The 10,413-nt window shown below is 45.7% G+C and overlaps 1 long non-coding RNA gene across 1 annotated transcript; it reads right to left on the reverse strand.

Annotated features, from left to right (window-relative positions):
• Positions 1-7,244: 7,244 nt before the first annotated feature.
• LOC134732381 (uncharacterized) lies at positions 7,245-10,240 on the reverse strand. The gene is made up of 3 exons (XR_010115483.1): positions 9,983-10,240; positions 9,151-9,250; positions 7,245-7,490 (listed from the first exon to the last, which is right to left on the reverse strand). It is a non-coding gene; the product is annotated as an uncharacterized lncRNA (long non-coding RNA).
• Between the last annotated feature and the right edge of the window lie 173 nt (positions 10,241-10,413).

Consider the following 10,413-nt stretch of genomic DNA (forward strand, 5'->3'; position numbering starts at 1 on the left):
TTCTTAACTTTTAAAAATTTCACAAATCTGTAACAGCCAAATCTTCTGGGTTTTAAGCATGGTCACAGATTTTTTTGCCACTCATCCCATCAAGAAGTGGGGCATCTGTCCCTCTGCCTTGTATCTGGGCAGCTTGTGACTGCTACCAATGAAATACAATGAAATACAGATGCGGTGTGACCTCCAGGGTGAGGTCATAAAAGGCCTTGCAACCTCTATCTTGTTTGCTAGGAGAACTTGCACTTGGAGCTAGTGTAAGAAGTCTGGTTACCCTGAGAGCACCATGCTGGAGTGGCTGCACGTAGCTCTCTAGTGGAGAGTCCAGAGGTGCTTTTGCTTCTTGTAAAATAGAAACAAAGTCAAACAAATAGACACTGCCATTGATTAGTTGTGGATGGTGGTCATATAGGTATTTGTTAGGTTTTGTGTATTTGAACTGAGGCAGAATAGGGTCTGGAGGCAGGGAACTGAAAGCAAATTCTCCCTCACTTCCTAGAACTAAATCGAAAGAAAAACCCCAACTTTCCACGCATAAGTAACAAAAGGACCAGAGGCTACTCCCTTTGCCAATGCCCACCTTTTCTGAGGGGCAGATGGGAAATTGAAAGTACCTCTGATTGGTTTTTTTTTTTTGCAATCAGACGTTTGCATAGGAGTGTAACTTTGTAACTTCACTTCAGCCTGATTGGTTGCAACCAACCAGACTGATTGCGGGCCAGCACTTCATTTACATGGGGTGAACACCAAGTGGCCAATGGGAAACCTCTAGGGGGTGTTCAAGCTGCTGCTTGGCCGGCTCCCACACTGTGGCATGTACTTTCAATAAATCTCTGCTTTTGTTGCTTCATTCTTACTTTGCTTTGCTGTGTGTTTTGTCCAATTCTTTGTTCAAAATGCCAAGAACCTGGACAATTTGCATCAAGACCTTCTACCGGTAACAGAACCATTTCATTTCAAAAAAAAGACCAAGGAAAGAGGCATAATTAGCAAGGTTATCTCTGGCTGTTGGTTTGAAGACTCTGACTCCAGCCTCAGAAACAAATCTTTTCCAGAAAGGGGAGGAAGAAGGTTGTAGGTTCTGCTGCAGGGAAGTGTTCTCCAGCCATTTGAGCCACCTCAGCTGAAGCTCCAGCCATTGTGGAACGAGATGAGTTGTGCCTCTAGGTCTTGCTTGAAATCTGACCACTAAGTTGTGAGCATAATAAAAGGGCTGCTCTTTTACACTATTAAGTTTTGGGGTGTTTTTCATACAACAATAGATAACCGGAACAATAGGCATACATGAATAAATAAACCTTGTAGAAGATTCAATGAATACAGATGTATACAAACAAAATGAAGGTCTGGGCACAGTGGTTCACGCCTGTAATCCCAGCACTTTGGGAGGCCAAGGAGGGGAGGATCACTTGAGGTCAGGAGTTCGAGACCAGCCTAGCCAACATGGTGAAACCCCATCTCTACTAAAACTACCAAAATTAGCTGGGCGTGGTGGTGGGCGCCTGTAATCCCAGCTACTTGGGAGGTTGAGGTAGGAGAATCGCTTGAACCTAGGAAGTGAACGTTGCAGTGAGCTGAGATCATGCCACTGCACTCCAGCCTGGGCAACAGAGTGAGACTATCTCAAAAAAAAAAAAAAAAAAGAGGGACTTTTCCATCACCTCCCACCTAATGTCTCCATGCTCTATAGGTTTACCTGGCTGTGCATCCTCCCAGTCTCCTGAGGAACTTCATGTACCTATATGGATTAATTACACGCATATATCATGCTATACATATTTTCCAGATCTTCTTTTTAAATATTAGCAGTGTGCCTTTGATATCTATCTAGGTCCAGATGAATAGGCCATTGCCACTCTTAACAAGTATAGAGCATGCACACTATGGATATACCACAGCTGTATTGACTATCTTCCCCATTTAGATTGTCTCCAACTGTTTCCTTTAACAACCAGTACTCCAATGAACATCTCAGACATGCAGATTTGCGTACATTGGATATAGTCTTAGAAATGGAATCACTGAAGCAAAAGCCTTGTGCTTTTTTTTTTTTTTTTTGAGATATGTTCTTGCTCTGTCACCCAGGCTGGAGTGCAGTGGCATAATCTTGGCTCACTGCATCCTTGTCCTCCTGGGCTCAAGCAGTCCTCCCACCTCACCCTTCAGAGTAGCTGGGACCACAGGCATGTGCCACCCAGCTAATTTTTTATTTTTTGTAGCAACGAGGCCTCACTTTGTTCGCCAGGCTGGTCTCAAACTCCTGGGCTGAAGTGGTCTGCTCACCTCGGCCTCCCAAACTACTGTGATTACAGGCATGAGCCGCTGTGCCTGGGCCAGGCTTGTGCATTTTTAATTTTGAAAACTTGCACCAAATCACCTTCCAAAACAGCTTCACAGGCCAGGAGCGGTGGCTGACACCTGTAATCCTAGCACTTTGGGAGGCCGAGGCAGGCAGATCACCTAAAGTCAGGGGTTTGACACCAGCCTGGCCAAGGTGGTGAAACCCTGTCTCTACAAAATTAGCCGGGCATGGTGGTGGCTGCCTGTAATCCCAGCTACTCGGGAGGCTGAGGCGGGAGAATCGCTTGAACCTCAGAGGTAGAGGTTGCAGGGAGCCGAGATTGCACCACTGCATTCCAGCCTGGGTGACAGAGTGAGACTCCAACACCAAAAAAAAAAAAAAGCTTCACAAATTTAACGCCTAACCTGAGGTGTGAAAGGTGTGAAAGTGCTTCTATGTCTGCATGCTCATTAAAGTTGGCTGTGGCAATCGTATTAATTTGTGATAATATAGTGGGTGAAAAATTATGTCCCCTCAGCCGGGTGTGGTGGCTTAGGGCCTGTAATCCCAGCACTTTTGGAAGGCCAAGGCAGGAGGACTGCTTGAGCCCAGGAGTTTTAAACCAGCCTGGACAACATAACAAGACTCTGCCGCTATTTAAAAAAAATAATATCCCCTTGTCGCTTGTCATGTTTCTGATTACTTGGAGATTGAGCATCTTTTAAAGTGGTACTTTGTATTTCTTCTCTGAGTTGCCTTTTTTTTTTTATTTTGAGATGGAGCATCAGTCTATTGCCCAGGCTGTAGTGCAGTGTCAGGATCTCAGCTCACTGCAACCTCCGCCTCCTGGGTTCAAGCAATTCTCCTGCCTCAGCTTCCCGAGTAGCTGGGACTACAGGCACGTGTCACCATGCCTGGCTAATTTTTTGTATTTGTAGTACAGACAGGGTTTCACTGTGTTTGCCAGGATGGTCTCGATCTCCTGACCTCGTGATCCACCCGCCTCAGCCTCCCAAAGTGCTGGGATTACAGGTGTGAACCACCACGCCTGGCCGTGAGTTGCCTATTTAGGCCTTTGAGCATTAAAAAAATTGTAGTGCTTTAACATTCCAGGTATCATCGTATGTACAAATATTTTCTCTGTCACCTTTTTTATTTTTATTTTTTAAGACAGGGTTTTGCTCCATCACCCAGCCTGGAGTGCAGTGGTGCAATCACAGCTCACTGCAGCCTTGATCTCCCAGGCTCAAGCAATCTTTCCAACTCAGCCTCCTGAGTAGCTGGGACCACAGGAGCACACAACCATGGCCAGTTCATTTTGTGAGGGAGGGTAGAGATGTGGTCTCCCTACATTGTGGAGACTCAAACCCCTAGGCTCAAGCAATCCTCCCACCTTGGCCTCCCAAAGTGCAGGGATTACAGGCATGAGCCACCGCATCTGGCCTTTTAACTATATTCATGGCTTTTCTGTCATACTGAAGTTTTCTAATTTTTCTATTTACCTGAATTTTTTAACTTTTTCAGTTTTTTTGTCTTGGTTAGAAAGATCTTCCTCACTGCAAAATTTAAACAAATTTACAGATATTACACTTTGTATTTCTTTAAATTATCTGGGCCAGGTGCGGTGGCTCACGCTTGTAATCCCAGCACTTTGGGAGGCCGAAGCGGGTAGATCACTTGAGGTCAGGAGTTCCAGACCAGTCTGGGCAACGTGGTGAAACCCCATCTCTACTAAAAATACAAAAAATTAGCCGGGTGTGGTGGCACATGCCTGTAATCCCAGCTACTTGGGAGGCTGAGGCAGGAGAATCACTTGAACCTGGGAGGCAGAGGTTACAATGAGCCCCGATCGTGCTATTGCACTCCAGCCTGAGAAACAAGAGCGAAATTCCGTCTGAAAAAAAAAATATATATATATATACGCATATATGGAGTTTTTTATATATGATGTCAGGCAGAAGTCTATGTTTTCCAGCTCAACTGTCAACAGTCCCAAAACTGTAAGTTGGGCCACCTTTTCCCCTTGGGCTTTAAATACCATCTTTTGCATATACACACGTCTTGTGGACTCTTCTTTCCATTTACCATATATCCATTCTTGTAAAAATATATCACTGTTCTAATTTACTGTATTTTCACAGTATGTTGTTATATCTGGTACAATACATCTCACACCATTGTATTTTTTTCACAATTTTTTTGGCTATGAATTTTAAAAATCAACTTGTCAAATCCCATTCTTATCTTGCAGCCAGGTGCGGTGGCTGATGCCTGTAATCCCAGCACTTTGGGAGGCTGAGGTGGGCAGAACAGCCTGGCCAACGTGGCAAAACCTCATCTCTACTAAAAATACAAAAATTAGCTGGGCATGGTGGGGCGCACCTGTAATCCCAGCTACTCGGGAGGCTGAGGCTGGAGAATCACTTGAACCTGGGAGGCAGAGGTTGCAGTGACCTGAGATTACGCCACTGCACTCCAGCCCGGGCATCAGTGAGATCCAGTCTGAAAAAAAAAAAAAAAGAAAAAAAAAGTCTTGTTATGGCTGGGCATGGTGGCTCACACTTGTAATGCCAGCATTTTGAGAGGCCAAGGCAGGAAGATCGCTTGAGCTTAGAAGTTTGAGACCAGCTCAGGCAACATAGCAAGATCTCGTCTCATTTTTTTTAAATTAAAAAAAAAAAATCTTATTACAATTTTAATTGGGTTTGCTTATAATTTGTTGATTAATTTAGGAATGCACGATATATTTGTAATATTAACTCTTCCATCCAGGACCGTGGTGTATTTCTTCAATGATATGGGACTTTTAAAATTCTGTAATCCTATATAATTTTCTTCTTATAGGTCTTGCAAATTTCTTATTAATTTATGTCTGGTTATGGGTTTTGCTGCTATTGTGCATGGGATTCTGTTTCAAATTTTGTTTCCTAATTACTCAGATTAATTTTCCAACACCTACCACCAACTCTTTCAAGGCAGCATGTAGGGGTTAGTGGTAGCGACTCTTCTCTTGGAGCCAGTCTTACTTGTCTGTATAAAGAAACCATTCCATGTTCCAGGACAGACTTTGCTGCCCTTGGGACGAATGGACAGCAACATCCCAGTTGTCTGTCATGGGTGTCAGCCTTCCTTCAGATGACTTTGGCCTGTGATTTTCTGTCCTGTTTGGGCTTCAAGTTATCCGAAAGGAATCATATTGAAATGGGTGTTTCTGAATTTCCGTGTCCTCATGTTTTTAGATCTTCACAGCCTGCTTCAAAAATTATTCATTCTTTTTTTTGTTGTTTTTGATGGAGTCTCACTCTGTCACCCAGGCTGGAGTGCAATGGTGCGATCTTGGCTCACTGCAACCTCCACCTTCCGGGTTCAATAGATTCTCCTGCCTCAGCCTCTTGAGTAGCTGGGGTTACAGGCGCACGCTACCACGCCCGGCTAATTTTTGTATTTTTAGTAGAAACAGGGTTTCACCATGTTGGTCTGGCTGGTCTTGAACTCCTGACCTCATGATCCACCTGCCTCGGCCTCTCAAAGTGCTGGGATTACAGGCGTGAGCCACCGTGCCCAGCCACATTATTCATTCTTGCTTCTGCCTCTCCCTTTATCTTTCAGATATTAGATGTAGTCAATAGCACTTAGCTTTCTTCCAAATACAGTTAGGTGGACTGAATTCTAGTCCCAGCTCTGCACTAATGTGTAGAACTCAAGTCAGTCAGTTCCCCTGGAAGCCTCTGTCCTCCTCTGTAACATGAGGGGGTTGGCTTGATGACTGCTAAGAAGGTACCGGATGCCGAGAGACAGCAAAGCCAAAGGGAAAAGCCTTGAGCTCTGCAGACACAGACCTCGAGACTGAATGTTGGCTATCTGACTCTTTGTAGTTGTGTAGCCTTGGGCAAGTCGGTGTGTACAAACTTCCTGTTTTCTGTGTTAAATTGAATATATCAACACCCACCTTGGACAGGCGCAGTGGCTCCTGCCTATAATCCCAACACTTTGGGAGGCCAAGGAGGGAGGATGGCTTGAACCCAAGATTGAGATCAGCCTGGGAAACACAGTGAGACCCTGTCTCTACCAAAAATAATTTTTTTTGAATTAGGCGTTTTGTCTCAAAAATTTCAGAGAAAGGGAACTGTATCTAGAGTCTTATTTCAGGGGCAATTTTCCCACCTCAGCTTCCCAAGTAGCTGGGATCACAGGTATACATGGCGGTGCATTCCTGTAGTGCCAGCTACTCGGGAGGCTGAAGTGGGACATTACTTGAGCTGGGGAGGTCAAAGCTGTAGGGAGCTGAGGCCAGGCATGGTGGCTCACGCCTGTAATCCCAGCACTTTGGGAGGCCGAGGCAGGCAGATCACGAGGTCAGGAGATCGAGACCATCCTGGTTAACACGGTGAAACCCCGTCTCTACTAAAAATACAAAAATATGCTGGGCGTGGTGGCACGCGCCTGTAGTCCCAGGTACTCAGGAGGCTGAGGCAGGAGAATGGTGTGAATCCGGGAGGCTGAGCTTGCAGAGAGCAGAGATCACGCCACTGCACTCCAGCCTGGGCGACAGAGTGAGACTCCATCTCAAAAAAATAATAATAATAAATTAATTAATTAAATCTAAAAAGCTGTAGGGAGCTGAGCCATGATTGCAACACTGCACTTCAGTCTGGGTGATAGAGCGAGACCCTGTCTCTAAATAAATAAATAAACATACCCACCTCACACGAAGATAGGGAAGACTAGGTAGAAACACCTATTACCTTGTATCCAGCACTGTTCTTGGTGCTTTATGTGTATTAGCTCATTTAATCTTCACAACGACTCTAGAATCCCCATTTTACAGGTGATAGAAACAGGGACAGAGAGGGTAGGTATATCACTTGGCCAGCGTCACACCCTGCTATGAAGCACTCACATGAGGCAATGTAAAGCACACACAATATTTAGCACCTATAAACTGCATCAATTAAAGGTCATCCACTGCAGTTCCAAAGCTGTAATTTTTGGTATTTTGACAACCCCACTTCACAGACAGCCTTGGAAATATTTTCTGTGGTTTTTGAACTCCAGTTTTAGCTCTGACTCACACAGTCGTTTCTTCTAACCACTTCTTGCAGCATTAAGAATTGTTTCTAGCTGCTGGTTTCTGCAGAGGATTGTCCTTGGAGCGTGGGGTGTCCACTGTGGTTCCAGCCGCAGCCCTGGTGCCCACACATGAAGATGCCCTCTACAGGACAGAAAGAGAAATACCACCTGATGTTGGCTGGGATATTGGCACTGTCTTTGTTCCAAAGAACCAAAGCTTTCCTTGGCAAATGGCCTCTCAGTCATTTCAGTTTATCTCAACTGCATTTTTAAAATTTCAGTTTCTGCTCTAGAGCTTCAGGGGAATTGAGACATGAGACAATTATGCCCTAAAGAACAGTCTGTCTGCATAAATGTTATGCCTGCAGTGTGTGTGTGTGTGTGTGTGTGTGTGTGTGTTTGTGTGTGTGTGTGTATGTGTTTGGAGATAGGTCTGGGATGTGTTTCCTTCGGTACTGGCTCAAGGTTCCTTATTTGACTTGCTAATTTAAACTCATCCTACTTTGGAAACCTCGAATATTTTTTTCTCTATGGGCAGAGTCTGCTTTTAAAAATCATTTGTCAAATCTTCTGCTGTAATTAATTTTTTAATTTTTCGGCCGGGTGCGGTGGCTCACGCTTGTAATCCCAGCACTTTGGGAGGCCGAGGCGGGCAGATCACGAGGTCAGGAGATCGAGACCACGGTGAAACCCCGTCTCTACTAAAAATACAAAAAATTAGCCGGGCGTGGTGGCGGGCGCCTGTAGTCCCAGCTACTCGGAGAGGCTGAGGCAGGAGAATGGCGTGAACCCGGGAGGCGGAGTTTGCAGCGAGCCGAGATTGCGCCACTGCACTCCAGCCTGGGTGACAGAGCGAGACTCTGTCTCAAAAAAAAAAAAAAAAAAAAAAAAAAAATTTTTAATTTTTCTGCTGTAAAAGTAATAGAGCAAAATATGAAATTTCTCCTCTAACATTTAGCTTGCCGTATTTTATTTTCGCTTACTATTTCACAATGAGCATGTATTCGTGGACTATGTTTCATGAGTCATAAAATTTTAAAATGCTCACTGAACGCCACGCATGGTGGTTCACTCCTGTAATCCAAGCACTTTGGGAGGCTGAGGCGGGCGGTACTCAAGGTCAGAAGTTGCAGACCAGCCTGACCAACATGGTGAAACCCCGTCTCTACTAAAAATACAAAAATTAGCCGGGCTTGGTGGCGTGCGCTTGTAATCCCAGCTACTCAGGAGGCTGAGACAGAAAATTGCTTGAACCCGGGAAGCGGAGGTCGCAGTAAGCCCAGATCATGCCACTGCACTCCAGCCTGGGTGGCAGCGTGAGACTCTGTCTCAAAATAAATAAATAAATAAATAAATAAATAAAACGTATAGACGACATAGAGGGAAAAGGCCAACTTCTACCCCCAATTCTACTCTTGAAAGGTAGTCATATTTATTTATTGCATTTCCCTCCAGATACTTTAACATTTTTTCTCTTATTTACAAACAGGATCATGCTATCTGCACTGTAGTGCAAATGTGCTTTTTCCACTGAATAATACATAAACCATCTTTGCATACTAGCACACAGAAATTCACTGCACTGTTTTCAGTGGATGCAGTGTAGTCCAGGGAATGGATTCACCAAAACTTACTCAGCTATTCAGCCAGTGCCCTGGTGACAGACATTTAAGTGGTTTACAGTTTCTAACTAACTGGCAAGTGTGGCAGGCAGGGAAATGATCTAGGATGATTACCATCATTTGCGTAAGAGAGTGCCCCTGAGACTACCATGAAGGTGAACACAGCCTCGATATGCTTACCTGAAGACAGTAGTCTTGATGGGTAGGACTTAAATCGAACGTAGGAACTAGAAAAACAGACCATCTAGCTGGGTTTCCAAGTTTTGTGGGCTGCAATGCACTTGGAGCAAAGGAAATCTTTCTTGAAGGTTAAATACGTAAAACAGTTAAAAAGTAGTGGCCGGTCTGGCATTAGTTGGGAGAGGAGGGAGGGAGTAGGAGGGAAGGAGGGAGGTCTATGCCTATGAAGCTCCTGAAATAAGAAATCTGGGCCGGGCGCGGTGGCTCACGCCTGTAATCCCAGCACTTTGGGAGGCCAAGGCAGGCGGATCACGAGGTCAGGAGATCGAGACCATCCTGGCTAACATGGTGAAACCCCGTCTCTACTAAAAATACAAAAAATTAGCCAGGTGTGAAAATTAGGCAGGCGTAAAAATTAGCCGGGCGTGGTGGCGGGAGCCTGTAGTCCCAGCTACTTGGGAGGCTGAGGCAGGAGACTGGTGTGAACTCGGGAGGCGGAGCTTGCAGCGAGCAAAGATGGCGCCACTGCACTCCAGCCTGGACGACAGAGCGAGACTCCGTCTCAAAAAAAAAAAAGAAAGAAACCAGATGCATGTGCCTTCTTGGAGCCAAACCATCACCTCTCTGGCTCATAGCATGTTACTAGATTTGTTCAAAAGGAAAAAACAGAAGTTTCAGGAACTGTACTCTAGGGTTCTGAGGGGGCAGAGTTTGAGAATCCTTGCTCTAGCCCGCCTCTGCTGATTATAAGGGAGAAAATGGCAGTGCTGCTGTTAGGCTGAAATATCTCTTCCCTTCACAGCTTTGGTCATAACTGGTAATTACCATTTACCTGTTCTCAGCCTCCTTGGAACAGCGAGCTTGCCTGACACGTGCACCCTCGCACGTGGCACAGTAAGTGGAACACATTAGGCACTTGGAAAATATTTGCTGTAAACATGAAAGAAGGGCGACAAGCTAATAAAGGGTGGAAGGGTTTTGGGGTCAGCACAGCCCCGGGACGTCCCATCCCTGTGAGCCGCGGGCCGCCCGGAAATACGACGACTGCACTTCCAGGAGCTGCTCCCGGGATACTCAGTCCCGGCAAACGGCGCGCGGCCCCTCCGGCGAAAAGCAGCTATAGGCTGTCGCGGCTGCCAATCAGACCAACGGAGCCGCGACCCGGAGACCTCTGGGAGACGTGGGCCCCAGCTAATCCGCCCTCCAATTGGCTCGCGTGCTCCCGGGGCACTCTGGCAGATGTTTCTGGGCGCGTTCCGCGCA

Source organism: Symphalangus syndactylus, chromosome 14 (genome assembly GCF_028878055.3).
Source record: "Symphalangus syndactylus isolate Jambi chromosome 14, NHGRI_mSymSyn1-v2.1_pri, whole genome shotgun sequence".
NCBI lineage: Eukaryota > Metazoa > Chordata > Mammalia > Primates > Hylobatidae > Symphalangus > Symphalangus syndactylus.